The sequence below is a fragment of the Taurulus bubalis genome (genome assembly GCF_910589615.1).
Source record: "Taurulus bubalis genome assembly, chromosome: 2".
NCBI classification, from domain to species: domain Eukaryota; kingdom Metazoa; phylum Chordata; class Actinopteri; order Perciformes; family Cottidae; genus Taurulus; species Taurulus bubalis.
Genome location: NC_136590.1, coordinates 2,253,550 through 2,271,096, shown reverse-complemented (window position 1 = coordinate 2,271,096; position 17,547 = coordinate 2,253,550).

Sequence of the window (17,547 nt, the reverse complement as noted above, 5' to 3'; positions counted from 1 at the left end):
AGCAGGGGAAGGCCACGCTCATGTGCCTGGCCAACAAGGGCTTCCCCTCAGGCTGGAGTCTGGCCTGGAAGGTGGACGGCAGCAGCAGCAGCAGCAGCAGCATCAGCAGCAGCAGCAGCTGGGAGGAGAGCAGGAGCCCCGGGGTGCTGGAGAAGGACGGCCACTACAGCTGGAGCAGCACCCTGAGGCTCCCTGCAGACCAGTGGAGGAAGGTGGGCTCTGTGACCTGTGAGGCCACCCAGGGCTCCCAGGCTCCGCTCTCAGAGACACTGAGGAGAGACCAGTGTTCCCAGTCCTGAGCTGAATCACTGGGACTCTGCTACTGGTTTCAGTCTCTGCAACTCTTCCTGTCTCATCATAAGATTTAAAACGTGATATTTTCTTGATAGTTATGATGCTGACAATCTTTTCAGACAATAAAAATGTTTTTCTTCAAACTGTTTCCCAGGACATTATTATTTAAACTGAGGTTGTGGTCGACATCGTTGCATTGTTAACATCAACATGTATTTAAGTAATTCTAGAGTATAATAAAGGACATTTTATATTTGTTGATGAATGATCATCAGTAATAACCTTCCTGTTGAATTAGTTGAACTTACATTTTGATAAATAAAATTAAAAGATTTAAAAATAAACTGCTGTATGTGTAAACTGTTTGAATGTCATGTGACTATAAAGAATTATGGAGTCATACTGTCAGGTCCGTACGTATTTGGACTGTGACACAGTTTTTCTTATTTTCCTTTTCACACTGATTTGAAATGATGCAGTCAACATGTGGTTGAAGACTTCCAGCTTTATTTCAATATAACACAAATATGGCATTAACTGTTTAGTAGTTAAAAACATGTCTAGAGGTTCAAAAGTAATTGGACAAACTAACATAATAGTAAATATAATGATAATGTTTTAATACTTGGAGTAAAATCCTTTGCATCAATGGTTGCCTGAAGTCTTCCACAGTCATCACCAAACGCTGAGTCTCCTCCCTTGAGATGCGTTGCAGGCCTTTACTGCAGCCTCCTTCAGGTGCTGCTTGTTTGTGGGTCTTTCTGCCTTCAATTGTATCTGAAGTCAATGAAAAGCTCACTTGGGTTGAGATCAGGTGACTGTCATTCCATTTCCATTTCCAATATTCCATTTCTTTGCCTTGGGAATCTCTTGAGCTGTTTTCACAGTATGTTTTGGGTCATTATCCATCTGGACTGAGAAGTTCCGTCCAATCAGTTTTGCAGCATTTCGCTGAATCTGAGCAGATAGTAAAGCCTGAATCACCTCAAAACTCATCTTGATACTTATCTCAGCTGTGACATCATCAATGAACACGAGTGGTCCTGTTCCATTGGCAGCCATACCAGCCCATGCCACAGCACTGCATCCACCATGGTAACCAGGTGATGTGGTTTGATTCGGATCAGGAGCCTTTAAAGAAGGTTTAATAATAGAGTATCTCTGATTGCTGAAATAGAGTGTTCCACCTATCAGCTGTGTAAGAGTCGGTGCAGATGCAGGTGAATAAAGTGAAAAGGGAACAGAAACATTCTTCTGGTTGCTACTGAAACAGCACCATTGTGGTCTGTGTAGTTTCACTCTGCTGCACATATGAATCCCATTTGCACCACCTGGTCGCTGGACTTTCAGAGTGTAATATATTATTTAATGGTGACATCTTCTGGTGCAAAAGTGGCATTACTTCATGTTCAGGGGAAGCTTTGTTGACCAGATCAGAAATTCATTGATTATTGTTTTCCCACTGACTCATCAAAGGCTCAGTTGTGGCTTCATCATAGTTGGATAGACCTTCATCTTCTATTTTTTTTTCTTCTATTTTATTATCCCCAAAAGCAGACTTAAGAACGTTAAGAACACACACACACACACACACACACACGCACGCACGCACGCACGCACGCACGCACGCACGCACGCACGCACACACACACACACACACACACACACACACACACACACACACACACACACACACACTGAATAAAATAATGTTTTAAAGACTTGTTTCTTCATTAGGTAGCCTGATTAATGGCCCATCTGCAGTCAGAAAAACAGGCCTGAAAGGGGAACAGGCTGAAAGCCATTCCCATAATAGAGGAGCGTTAAAAACAAGGTATGGGAGTGAGCTGTTAAAATCCCTGCTCCAGCCAGTAGGGGCAGTGCTGAACATGGACTTAAACACTCAGACACCTTCAGTCCCCTATTGGCTAGGCAGTCCCCAGTTGGTCAATGTGTAACAACATTTAAGTCCACTGTTGGATAGGTAAATATATACACTCAGACACATAGACTGTGCTGTGTGTTGTCTTGGTTGTAAAGGAATGTGAATCCCTGTAAAAACAACCCGTAGTCTGGTAGGATCAGTTCAACATCATGTGTGCGCCCCCTACAGGCTGCAGTGGTCATTACAGCCACACATCCTCCATGAGGTCAAAGGTGCATAGAGCTGTTGTAAAAACAACAGGAACTTAGTTATTGAAGTTTGTCAGCAGGTGAAGCTGCAGCAGAGAAACAGATCAGGGAGGAGACTAAGATCATTCAACACTTGATGCAGTTTGGGTCAAAAATCATACTTCTTCTCAGTCATAAAGCAGTCATAATACAGAAGAAGAAGAGAGTCTTGTTGTTTTTTAAGAAGAAGGTCGATGAGAGGAAGATACAAGTCAGCGAAAGAAAAGGAGGAGACGACGGAGAACAAGAAGTCAGGTGGCTTTTTTTCCAGCTGGATGCACAAGAAGAAGTGTGACTGAAAGGTGGAGGAGGCTGCTGGTTGCTCAGCTCTTCATCTCCACCTCTCCATCCTCCCTTAAACCCCACCTTCATCTTCCTCACCCCCTTCCTCTATCCACTCTTCCTCCCTTTACCTCCCCTCACCCCCTCCCTCTATCCTCCCTTCCTCCCTTGACCTCACCTCACCCTCTTCTTCCTCTCCCCCTCACATGAAGGAGAGCTCAGCGATGAGCAGAGACACCTCCACCTCTCCAGCTCTTTGGAGTTTGTATATTCTGTCTGCGTGGGATATTTTACTAAATTGTTCCCAAATATATATAAAATCAATTCAATATATATATATATATATATATATATATATATATATATATATATATATTGTTTGACATTATGGGGGCTCCAAGTAGGAGTACTGATTCATGGTTATTTATAAATGTTAGTGTTATTTACCTGTAAATATATAGATATGATTTAATTATGAACACAGAGTTGTAAACTATTTAAACATCTGTTCTTATTGAACGTGAATCACTGGTATATCTGATGAATACATGAAGCTCACTGCACAAAGGTGAGCGAGACACACAGCTTGAACATGAGATAATCCAGACGTTTCCCCTCATTGTTTAGTTTAGTTTTTTGTATATGGTCATCACAGAAGCATTAGTTATTAGTTATTGATTGTAGCAGACAATCATGCACAAGGATCAGATGCACCATGTTCATTGTAGCTAAACAGTCGGTGTGATATTTTATGAAAAATAAGTCAGCCTTGGCCATTAGGCCACATAGTCACAAAATGCACATTTTTCCCAATTGGGAAATGCAACGGTTTGTATGCCAAGTAGGACGGAGTTAAAAGTTGTATAAAGACATGCTGCAAAGATGGCCTGTGGGCTTTTCTGAGGGGAAGCAGCGTAAATGGTAGAAAGATGGATTCACATGTGAGATTTAGAGGAATTAATGCCAATATACTTGATGATATCTATTTATTTCGAGAAGAATACCTTCTATCTTCTCAAAGGATCATAAATCGAAAAAGGCTCTGAACCTTTAAAGTCATTGATTTTGTTGAATGGCTATCATTGGCCAGTATGGGGATTGAACCCATGACCTTGGCATTATTAGCACCACACTCTGACCAGCTGAGCTAACCTGCCTTGTTTTCAACATACCATTCAACTCAATTAGTTCCATAACTAAACCAGGATCGAGCGTCAAAAATGTGGTCAGTGTTGTATGAACAATCGGGTGACAGCACCTGTAAGCTTGGCTTGGGCAGCGTTGGAATATCTTAAAATATAGTTCTGAATTTACATGTGAGTGGAATGAAAGCAAGATGGCAGCAATTTTGCCCACAACATTTTACACATGGTCTGCCAGGACACTACAACCAAGGAGGGACTCGAACCCTCAATCTTCTGATTCGAAGTCAGACGCCTTGGCCATTAGGCCACATGGTCACAAAACACACATTTTTCCCAATTGGGAAATGCAACGGTTTATATGCCAAGTAGGACGGAGTTAAAAGTTGTATAAAGACATGCTGCAAAGATGGCCTGTGGGCTTTTCTGAGAGGAAGCAGCGTAAATGGTAGAAAGATGGATTTACATGTGAGATTTAGAGGAATTAATGCCAATATACGTGATGATATCTATTTTGAGAAGAATACCTTCCATCTTCTCAAATGTTGCAATGGATCATTAATTGAAACAGCCTCTGAACCTTTAAAGTCATTGCTTTTGTTGAATGGCTATTCTTGGCCAGTATGGGGATTGAAGCCATGACCTTGGCGTTATTAGCACCACGCTCTGACCAGCTGAGCTAACCGGCCTTGTCTTCAATATATCATTCAACTCAATTAGTTCCAGAACTAAACCAGGATCGAGCGTCAAAAATGTGGTCAGTGTTGTATGAACAATCGGGTGACAGCACCTGTAAGCTTGGCTTGGGCAGCGTTGGAATATCTTAAAATATAGTTCTGAATTTACATGTGAGTGGAATGAAAGCAAGATGGCAGCAATTTTGCCCACAACATTTTACACATGGTCTGCCAGGACACTACAACCACGAAGGGACTCGAACCCTCAATCTTCTGATTCGAAGTCAGACGCCTTGGCCATTAGGCCACATGGTCACAAAACACACATTTTTCCCAATTGGGAAATGCAACGGTTTATATGCCAAGTAGGACGGACTTAAAAGTTGTATAAAGACATGCTGCAAAGATGGCCTGTGGGCTTTTCTGAGGGGAAGCAGCGTGAATGGTAAAAAGATGGATCTACATGTGAGATTTAGAGGAATTAATGCCAATATACTTGATGATATCTATTTATTTTGAGAAGAATACCTTCTATCTTCTCAAATGGATCATAAATTGAAACAGCCTCTGAACCTTTAAATTCATTGCTTTTGTTGAATGGCTATCCTTGGCCAGTATGGGGATTGAACCCATGACCTTGGCATTATTAGCACCACGCTCTGACCAGCTGAGCTAACCAGCCTTGTTTACAATATATCATTCAACTCAATTAGTTCCAGAACTAAACCAGGATCGCGCGTCAAAAATGTGGTCAGTGTTGTATGAACAATCGGGTGACAGCACCTGTAAGCTTGGCTTGGGCAGCGTTGGAATATCTTAAAATATAGTTCTAAATTTACATGTGAGTGGAATGAAAGCAAGTTCACTACAATTTTGCCCACAACATTTTACATATGGTCTGCAAGGAGATTACAACCACGAAGGGACTCGAACCCTCAATCTTCTGATTCGAAGTCAGACGCCTTGGCCATTAGGCCACATGGCCACAAAACACAGATTTTTCCCAATTGGGAAATGCAACGGTTTATATGCCAAGTAGGACGGACTTAAAAGTTGTATAAAGACATGCTGCAAAGATGGCCTGTGGGCTTTTCTGAGGGGAAGCAGCGTAAATGGTAGAAAGATGGATTTACTTGTGAGATTTAGAGGAATTAATGCCAATATACTTGATGATATCTATTTATTTTGAGAAGAATACCTTCCATCTTCTCAAATGGATCATAAATTGAAACAGCCTCTGAACCTTTAAAGTCATTGCTTTCGTTGAATGGCTATCTTTGGCCAGCATGGGGATTGAAGCCATGACCTTGGCGTTATTAGCACCACGCTCTGACCAGCTGAGCTAACCGGCCTTGTTTTCAAAATATCATTCAACTCAATTAGTTCCAGAACTAAACCAGGATCGAGCGTCAAAAATGTGGTCAGTGTTGTATGAACAATTGGGTGACAGCACCTGTAAGCTTGGCTTGGGCAGCGTTGGAATATCTTAAAATATAGTTCTGAATTTACATGTGAGTGGAATGAAAGCAAGATGGCAGCAATTTTGCCCACAACATTTTACACATGGTCTGCCAGGACACTACAACCACGAAGGGACTCGAACCCTCAATCTTCTGATTCGAAGTCAGACGCCTTGGCCACAAAATACACATTTTTCCCAATTGGGAAATGCAACAGTTTGTATGCCAAGTAGGACGGACTTAAAAGTTGTATAAAGACATGCTGCAAAGATGGCCTGTGGGCTTTTCTGAGGGGAAGCAGCGTAAATGGTAAAAAGATGGATTTACATGTGAGATTTAGAGGAATTAATGCCAATATACTTGATGATACCTATTTATTTTGAGAAGAATACCTTCCATCTTTTCAAATGTTGCAATGGATCATAAATGGAAACAGCCTCTGAACCTTTAAAGTCATTGCTTTTGTTGAATGGCTATCATTGGCCAGTATGGGGATTGAACCCATGACCTTGGCGTTATTAGCACCACACTCTGACCAGTTGACCTAACCGGCCCTGTTTTCAATATATCATTCAACTCAATTAGTTCCAGAACTAAACCAGGATCGAGCGTCAAAAATGTGGTCAGTGTTGTATGAACAATCGGGTGACAGCACCTGTAAGCTTGGCTTGGGCAGCGTTGGAATATCTTAAAATATAGTTCTAAATTTACATGTGAGTGGAATGAAAGCAAGTTCACTACAATTTTGCCCACAACATTTTACATATGGTCTGCAAGGAGATTACAACCACGGAGGGACTCGAACCCTCAATCTTCTGATTCGAAGTCAGACGCCTTGGCCATTAGGTCACAAAACACACATTTTTCCCAATTGGGAAATGCAACGGTTTATATGCCAAGTAGAACGGACTTAAAAGTTGTATAAAGACATGCTGCAAAGATGGCCTGTGGGCTTTTCTGAGGGGAAGCAGCGTAAATGGTAGAAAGATGGATTTACTTGTGAGATTTAGAGGAATTAATGCCAATATACTTGATGATATCTATTTATTTTGAGAAGAATACCTTCCATCTTCTCAAATGTTGCAATGGATCATAAATTGAAACAGCCTCTGAACCTTTAAAGACATTGCTTTTCTTGATTTGAATATGGAAAGTCAGTCTGGAGGAGTTTGGGAGAGAATTCCAGAGGGAGGGGGCGCTATAGAGCAGGATCATTCAAACTGCATGCAAAGAGGAGGAGCCATTTAATGCACAAAGATATCTCATGTATTCATAACATCATGACAGATCCAGAAGGAGGATGAATCATCATAAATATCACAACACACAACACAATCACTATTGCATCATCTACGCACCAAATAATGACGACTCGTCCTTTTTCCACACTGTTTCTCTCTCTCTTTCTCTCTCTCTCTCTCTCTCTCTCTCTCTCTCTCTCTCTCTCTCCATCTGTCTGACTCTCCAGTAACAATCAGAGGAGATTTCAATGCATTCATAAACCATCATCAGACAGATGAAGTCATTCAAACCACAGAAACCATTAAACACTCCACTGGTTTTGGTCTTGTTGATGGTTGGCCATTCAAACACCCGACCGTGAGACAAAGTTCCTTCTTCTCTCCGTTCACCACTCCTTCTGCCGTATGGACTTCTTTTAATCAGACACTCATGAATCTCTCCAACATACCAATACATCCCATAACCATGAGGCCATGCTCTCCCTCACCTGGAGTATCACCACTCTCCCACATCTCCCAGTAGAGGTACCACATCTCCCAGTAGAGGTACCACATCTCCCAGTAGAGGTAACACATCTCCCAGTAGAGGTACCACATCTCCCAGTAGAGGTACCACATCTCCCAGTAGAGGTAACACATCTCCCAGTAGAAGTACTACATCTCCCAGTAGAGGTAACACATCTCCCAGTAGAGGTACCACATCTCCCAGTAGAGGTACCACATGCTCACTGGGACCCTGACTCTGATCCTCATGAAGAGAGAGAGAGAGGGCGTCCTGCCTTGAAATACATGACTCAGCAGAAATAGCACCATCACTACGTTTGGAAACGGGGAAAGCGGAATGAAGAGTTGAAATCATATCATATTCCACAGACAAGAAAAAGAAAGACAACGAACAGGAAACATATTAAAACTAAAGATTAAAGAACGAGAGAACATCAACATGAATAATCCCACAGCCCAAAGTCAACATTATTTATGGAAATCCAAATCACAACTGAACACAAACACAAAACAACTCAAACAGACTCTGACACGAACATTTTGAATACAACAATAAACCTGGAAAACACCAGTTCCACCACATGAAGTGAAACAAGGAGAACATAACTAGGTCAACGTGGTGAACTCCTCTCTTCAGGCTGCTGTCTGTTGAGCTGCAGCTCATGCAAAGTTCTGCAGCAATCATTTTACTAATGACTTTATATCATTTCACTATCAAAGAGCAGCTGGTAGTGATGTAGAAATTAACCTTACAATCTCCTTTAGAGAAAAGAAATGATGTGAAACACTTAAATGTATTTAAGCATTTATTAAACAGAAACATCCATCCATCCATCCATTATCAGCCGCTTATCCGGGGTCGGGTTGCGGTGGCAGCAGGTTCAGCAGGCCGACCCAGGCTTCCCTCTCACCCGCAACACTTTCCAGCTCATTCTGGGGGATCCCGAGGCGTTCCAAGGCCAGCCGGGAGATATAATCCCTCTAGCGTGTCCTCGGTCTTCCCCGGGGTCTCCTACCAGTTGGACGTGCCTGGAAAACCTCTAATGGGAGGCGTCCAGGAGGCATCCTGACTAGATGCCCGAACCACCTCAGCTGACTTCTTTCGACACGAAGGAGCAGCGACTCGACTCCAAGCTCCCTCCTGATGTCCGAGCTCCTTACCCTATCTCTAAGGGTGAGCCCGGCCACCCTGCGGAGGAAGCTCATTTCGGCCGCTTGTATTCGAGATCTCGTTCTTTCGGTCACGACCCAGAGTTTGTGACCATAGGTGAGGGTTGGAACATAGACCGACCAGTAAATGGAGAGCTTCGCCTTCCGGCTCAGCTCCCTCTTCACCAGGACGGACCGGTACAGCGCCTGTTTTATTGCTGCAGCCGCACCGATCCGTCTGTCGATCTCCCGCTCCACCTTATCCTCACTCGTGAACAAGACCCCGAGATACTTGAACTCCTTCGCTTGCGGTAGGCAGTTTGTCCCCACCTGGAGGGAGCAATCCACCGGTTTCCGGCAGAGCACCATGGCCTCAGATTTGGAGGCGCTAACTCTCATCCCTGCCGCTTCACACTCGGCTGCAAAACGCCCCAGTGAATGCTGGAGGTCACAATCCGAGGAGGCAAACAGGACCACATCATCCGCGAACAGCAGAGAGGCGATCCCGAGACTCCCGAACCGGATCCTCTCCGCCCCCTGGCTGCGCCTAGATATCCTGTCCATGAAGGTCACGAACAGGACCGGTGATAAAGGGCAGCCCTGGCGGAGGCCAACACCCACCGGGAACGTGTCTGACTTATTACCGAGGATACGAACACAGCTCCTACTGCAGGCGTACAAAGACCGGATAGCCCGTGCCAACGGGTCCAGCACCCCATACTCCCGCAGCACCCCCCACAAAAACCCCCGAGGGACCCGGTCGAAAGCCTTCTCCAAGTCCACAAAGCACATGTAGACTGGTTGGGCAAACTCCCAGGACCCCTCCAGTAGTCTTGCAAGGGTAAAGAGCTGGTCCACTGTTCCACGACCGGGACGGAATCCGCACTGCTCGTCTTGAATCTGAGGTTCGACAAGCGGTCGCTGCCTCCTTTCCAGCACCCTGGCATAAGCTTTTCCCGGGAGGCTGAGCAGTGTGATGCCACGATAGTTTGAGCACACTCTCCGGTCCCCCTTCTTGAAGATGGGAACCACCACCCCGGTCTGCCAGTCCATGGGCACTGTTCCCGACCCCCATGCGACACTGAAAAGGCGTGTCAACCAAGACAGCCCAACAATGTCCAGCGCTTTCAGCATCTCAGGGCGGATCTCATCCACCCCTGGCGCCTTGCCACCAAGGAGCTTTTTGACTACCTCAGCGACCTCTGCCAGGGATATGGGAGAAACCACCCCAAAGACTTCCGGCGCTGCCCCCTCTCCGGGGGACATGTTAGCCGGGTTTAGGAGTTCCTCAAAGTGCTCTTTCCACCGCCCGACGATGTCCCCAGTCTGGGTCAGCAGTTCCCCCCCACCTGCTGAGAACAGCCTGGGGTAGGCCCTGCTTTCCCTTCCTGAGCCGTCGGATGGTTTGCCAGAACTTCCTTGAGGCCAACCGAAAGTCCTTCTCCATGGCCTCCCCGAACTCCTCCCATGCCCGAGTTTTAGCATCCGCGACCATCGCAGCTGCAGCCCTTCTGGCCTGCCGGTACCCGTCAGCTGCTTCAGGAGACCTCTGGGCCAGCCAGGCCCGAAAGGCCTCCTTCTTCAGTTTGACGGCTTCCCTCACCCCCCGTGTCCACCACCGGGTTCTCGGGTTGACACGACAGGCACCGATGACCTTCTGGCCACAGCTCCGAGCAGCTGCGTCCACAATAGAGGCTTTGAACATGGTCCACTCGGGTTCCATGTCCCCAGCCTTCCTCGGGATTTGTGAGAAGTTCTTCCGAAGGTGGGAGTTGAAGACCTCCCGGACAGGATCCTCCGCCAGACGTTCCCAGTTCACCCTTACTACACGTTTGGGCTTGCCAGGTCTTTCTAGCCGACTCCCCCGCCATCTGATCCAACTCACCACCAGGTGGTGATCAGTTGACAGCTCTGCTCCTCTCTTCACCCGAGTGTCCAAGACATACGGCCGCAGATCAGATGATACAACTACAAAGTCGATCATTGATCTCCGGCCTAAGGTGTTCTGGTACCAGGTACACTTATGAGCCACCTAATGCTCGAACATGGTGTTCGTTATGGACAAACTGTGGCTAGCACAGAAGTCCAACAACAAAACACCATTCGGGTTCAGATCGGGCAAGCCGTTCCTCCCAATAACGCCCCGCCCAGCTTTTTAAAGACATCACATCATCTTTGTAGCCAAATGAACAAGACATGTCACTGAACTGTGTAACTGTGTAAAGAAAAGTGTCCCAGTTTTGTAGCCTTTTTGACTTTACATGCCTATATTAAACATATTAAAACGTTTTCAGAACTGTGCAAAAAAAAAAAGACAAAGGTCAAGTGTTCCATTTCACTTGTTATATTTCCACATTTTAGTGTTCTTCAGTTCTTTTTTTTCATTCAGTGTGAGAAATCCAGTCTCTGTTCAGCTTTAACAAGTCCATCAAAGTCAGGTTGAATGTCTGAGGTGGAGATGCGAAGCACAGCTGACAGATGTTCATCAGTGAGAGAGGATCTGTACCTGGATTTGGTAAACTTCATGACTGAGAATGTCTGTTCACATATGTAGGTGGATCCAAAGAGAACCAACATCTTTTGAGCATGTCTCCTCATGTTTGGAAAGTTGTCCTCCTTGAGAGCAGAGTAGAACTCTAGCAGTGATGCTGACTTAAAGTGCTCTTTCAGTCGTGAATGGGACTGCAGGTCAATGAGTTCAAGCTGAACATCAGTGGGTGCACTATCAACACTGCAGGTAAAGGGAGAGGAAACCAGCTGCATTTCATGCTCAACCTTTTTGAAACATTTTTCCCTGTCAAATTCGGACATCCATCCGTAGTGACACCTGCCAGTCTGTTCCATTCGAGTCCCAGTTTGTCCATGCTTGCGTTTACCTCGGTGAACAGATCACTCCCCGTTGTGGTTCCTTTTATTGGCCGCATTGCTGCCAGCTCCTCCGTGAGCTTGTCGTTATCCCCCGGAGAAATATGAGCAGCTGGGCTGTGTCACTGACGTCACAGCTCTCATCCAAAGCTAAAGAAAAAAAGTCCAAGCTTCCCACTTTACTTTGCAGCTGAAACTCAAGATTCTCCGCGATGTCCTCCACCCTTCTCGTCACCGTGCGGCGGGACGTTTTGAAACGCTTCTTTTTTCTCTGGGCATAGCAGTGCTGCAGACTCCACCATGCACTCTTTCACAAACTCACCCTCCGAGAATGGCTTATTATTCTGGGCGAAAAAAAAATTGTAGTCCATATTTGTTTGAAAGTTCGGCTTTCGGCATCCACTTTCCTCTTTTTGGCATGAGCCGACATTTTCACATTTTTCAGGGGTGACAAGGAAGGTAGACAGGTTCTCAATCACACGCATTTCACGTGCACAGTGAGAATAAATGGGCTTCAAAATAAAAGCAGTGCGGTTTTAGTCTACCCATAAGATATTTAGAAAATATGTTTTATTTTGTAATTACAATGTAATCTTTCGCGGGCCGATCAGAATCATCCCGCGGGCCGTATTTGGCCGTGCAATGCCCAGGTCTGACCTAGAACAAAGCATCAAGAGTTTTACCCAGAACCCCATGAGAAGGTTTCACCCAAAGGTTCCACAGAGAACCCTCATATGGTGGAACTCTTTCACTCTAAATCTTCTCTGGAGGTTCTATGCAGAACATCTTCACCTTCTAAGGTGCAATTAAGATCCACCAGGAAGCAAGGGTTCTATGTAGAACTCATGGGTTCCTCATGAGGTTAATACAGAACCGGGTCATGAATACCCTACCATGGTTCTCTGGATCCTCATGTGGTCCAGTGGCCTTACAGCTGCCTCATGGTCTCACATGGACACCAGACACCATGACAGAGCGGACGAAAGAGAGGACATCGTACCACAGGTTCTACAGGTTCTACATGGTATCACAGGTTCTACAGGTTCTACATCGTATCACAGGTTCTACATGGTATCACAGGTTCTACAGGTTCTACATGGTATCACAGGTTCTACAGGTTCTACATCGTATCACAGGTTCTACAGGTTCTACATGGTATCATAGGTTCTACAGGTTCTACATGGTATCACAGGTTCTACAGGTTCTACATGGTATCACAGGTTCTACATGGTATCACAGGTTCTACAGGTTCTACATCATATCACAGGTTCTACATTGTATCACAGGTTCTACAGGTTCTACATGGTGTCACAGGTTCTACAGGTTCTACATCATATCACAGGTTCTACAGGTTCTACATGGTATCACAGGTTCTACAGGTTCCAGAGCTTCGCGGCGCCCATTATCGGAAAAAATAAGTCAAGAGACGTTTCCAAAAGTATCTCCGGAACCACAACGTTGATTAACTTCATTTAACTTGCTGAAATACAGTAAAGCCTTGTGGAAGAGTTATTGCCCAACAGAAAAAAGGAAACTTACCATTAAGTTTATGTAATTACATAAACCCGTAACATCGCCGTCATTTTCAACGGTGGCCGTAGTGTTTTACAAAGGCGTTCATAAGTACACTTTACAAAGTTGGATAAAAAAAAGACACATATTTGTATCCCTACAAGCTTGTAGTTTCAACTTTCAGTTTTGTATATTAGTACCTGAAAAATCCAAGTGCACCCGGACTGTTGTTTTTCCTACTTCCTTGACCCGTTTTTCTAGTCTGCCTGCTTCTGTGAAGGTGGGAGGTTTCTCAGACTGCGTCACACGCCTTCGTCAGAGCTTCATGCAAATTGTCTTACCAAGCAACCACCAAACGGTGAAAAGACATAGAGCTTATAACTTTGACATTTTTGAACCGAACGACAATTTTTTTACGAAAACTTCATGGTAACTCCCCAATACTTTGTTTTATTGCCAATCAATTCTTTAGGTCATTGTTTTTACAAAGAGGGCTCTTACAACTCTGCAGGTTGTTGTTTAGGCCTTGAAGCATGGAGTTGGAACAACTCGGGGACGGCTCGAAAAGGCATTTTGGGGGAATCTCGATAAAATTTCGCGAGTTATTTGTGAGTTATTTGAAAATATAAAAAAATTTCACAACTAAATTCTGAAAGAAAAGATATAAAATAACACAACTATTAGAACTAGGGGGTTCATACGACTACTTGAAGATTGAAACATTGAGGTGTTCTAGTGCTTTGGTCCCACTGTTAAACAGCTGCTTTAATGCCAGTCTGCCACTAGATGTCGCTGTTCTTCTTCAAAGTGAAGCCCCAAAGGTTTGAATCATTTTTGGTACAAAAAGGAAGAAAGCCCCAAAGCTTCACACGGCCTAAAACAGGACACTAGAAAAAAAAAAACTATGACATATTCGTCACATATAAGTTTCCAATTTGCATGTGTGTTCATATTCAAATTCCATAAACAAGATTATTGTGTTAAATAAAAAATGCAAACAAAAAACAAGAGATTATTCAAAAAAGGATATGTGCATTTGGTTTCATTATGTAAAACTTTAATCAGTTTCATCCTTTCCCTATGCCAGTTCATCTTATCTGAGTATCAGCCGTGAGTTATTTTATTCATACATTTGCTTTTGTGTCTGCTTACCTGTGTATTGAGCCTTCAAGTAAAGATCTTACTGTATCTTTAAACTTCTCTGTGTATCAAGTCCTTTGTCTGTTGGACCAGCGTCCTTGATATGACACAGAAACAGAGAACAGTTATTAGAATGAATAGACATTCCAGTAATTAGTCCAAATTCAAAACATCTGTGTTTCTGTAACACAATCCCTTCTAGAAATGATCAATGTATGAAACAGAAACAAGAACTGACAACCAACTGCCATGAACCACAAGCAGTGACAAGTCCTGTCATCACTCATAACAACATGGTTTATGAATTAAACGATATATACATCACATAAACTAACATTACATTCTCCAAACCGCTTCTCCTGTTTAGGGGTCGCGGGGCGCTGGAGCCGATCCCAGCTGACGTTGGGCGAAGGCAGGGTTCACCTGGACAGGTTTGTCTCAGGGCTCAAGTAGAGACACACAACCGTTCACGCTCACATTCACACCGACGGGCAATTCAGAGCCTCCAGTTAACCTGAGCTGCATGTCTTTGGACCCAAAGGTAGAAGAACCTCAAGACAGTTGAACTTCACATGTTTTACCCTTTATTCCAGATTTGTTTTACACATTTTCAGCTCCTTAAATCGGTGAGAAGGGATATAAATAGAAAATGTATAAAGACTTCATATGAGTTCAATGAAAGTATCTTTGCCTCATTAAACTTTAATGATCATTCCTTCTCTGTTTCAGGTGATGGGTGACCTTTCTCACACATAATTTGTCACTTGGACTTTTTAACAATAAGCAACATTCTTGGTATAATATGAAATCACAAGTCTAATAGAAAACCTCGTCCTTGTTTTGAATGTAAAATATAAGTTTCTTGTGCTGTGGCATTGTGCATAACTGCTGCATCTCAATGGGTTTGATGAGGTCTATTATTTTAACACAAAGAACTTACAATAAAACAGCCAGGGCATTCATTGTTATACGGGAAGTTTCTTTCAAGTTTTTCAGATTTTGTTGAAATCTTTGAGCACTATAAACATAATTCATTCATGTCCATTATATATTAAAGTGTCAGTATAACTGTCAGTAGGCTACACAAAAATGAATTATCTGTACAGATGAGAAAATGTTTCTCGTAATTTGGATAAACTGTTTAAATGCATGTGTCTTTTATTTCTCTCAGTCTGAGGATTTACTTGAGTTGAATAATTTAATTTGCTGAGATTTGAACTCCAAATTGTAGATTAAACTTTGATGTTCATTTAAAAGAGGAGTGAGAGTGGCGAGAAAAGATGCTTTGATTATTGATCAACTCAAGGGACTGAAAAAAGGAATGAAGATTTTGTGATGTATAAAAGTGAGTCATCTGTGTGTGTGTGTGCGCGTGCGTGTGTGTGTGCGTGCGTGCGTGCGTGCGTGCGTGCGTGCGCGTGCGTGCGTGCGTGCGTGTGTGTGTGTGTGTGTGTGTCTTCAGTGAAGTGTATCAGTCTCTTCAGTAGCTTCCAGCTGCAGCAGTCAGTTCAGTTTCTGTTCAGTCTGACTGAGGGAGGTTTTTGTACGACGCTTTTTCACTGTGTGAACACCCACTGACTGTTGATGTAATGAGAACTCTGACAGTAGTAAACTGCTGTATCTTCAGCCTGAACTCCACTGATGGTCAGAGTGAAGTCAGAGTTTGATCCACTGCCTGTAAAACGAGCTGGAATCCCTGATTGTCGAGAGCTAGCCAAATAAATGAGTAGTTTAGGAGCTTCTCCGTCTCTCTGTTGGTACCAGTATAAATAATGGCCGTAGGAAGAATCATAATGAACATTCTGACTGGTCCGACATGCGATGGAGACGGAGCCTCCCAGAGCAGAGCTCACTGCTCCAGGCTGAGTCACTGTGACCTGTCCTCTGGACTCTGAGGACACAGAGACAAAGACATAAAGCAGCGTCACGGTTTAGTCGGCTTCACTTCAGAGGGACGGATGTTCATAGAGGAGAGGAGTTTGATTCTCTGGACTTTACCTGTGAAGCAGCAGCAGAGGAGAGTCCAGATGAGGACGGAGATCAAAGTCATGTTTTTGATGAGGAGGATTTCTGTGTCTTCTGTTGTGATGAAGGACAGCTGTCAGTCATCCAGTGTCCAACTCTCAGGACTATAAACTCTCCCAGAGCACTGGAGCATGGTGCTGCTGATGCAAAGTGGCTCTCTATGGAAATGCTCTGACGGACTCCAACAGGGACTTGATGACTCTGATGATGCTGATTATCAATGGATCAATCACTTCATCACAGTATTGATCAGGAATGTGTCAGCGCTCATTTCAGTCTTTAGTTTGAGTTTAGAGGAAACATTTTATTCTACAATGTTTTGTGAAATCTCCTCAAATCACTACCACACAAATCAACATCACTGTGGGACAAATGTAAACAAAAATATTGATTAGTTATTTAATATAATGGACAAGAAACATGCATTCATGACCATTATTTACATTTGGCAGGAAAATATTTTTTTCTGAAGGAGTATCTTGATAAATCATCAATTAGTTTTACTGAAAGACAAGTTAATATTGCTCATAGATGTCTAACATGTAATACATACATTGCTTAATACATATATACCATTACCGAATCAGTAATGAACATTTCACCAGTTCTTACATGAAGTGTGTAAACTGTGAATGAGTTTGGTGACTTTGTTTGTGTCAGAGTCAGAGAGCCGTGTCTCTCTACACTGAGAGGTTTTTGTACGGCGGCTCAATGACTTTGTGTCACTGTGGTACACGTTTGGTGGAGGAACCAGACTGGATGTTGGAAGTAAGTTAAATGTTTAACATTTATATTATTTCAGAAGGCAACTGTGTCGTATTTATTAATATATTCAACAGAGTAGGTCAAATAGTTTTCTTAAAATTTCTATGGACGACTTTCGTCAAAAATGTTGAACAAAGAAACAAAGTTCACTTCACAACAGAAGGTAAAGAAACACATTGTTACAAAAGTAAAACTATAAACTAGGGAATGAATCATTTCCTCCAACTTTAATGGTGAAGTAGTTTCTTGAGTGCTTGTAGATTTAGTTCAGTCAGTCAGAGTCAGAGAGCCGTGTCTCTCTACACTCAGAGGTTTTTGT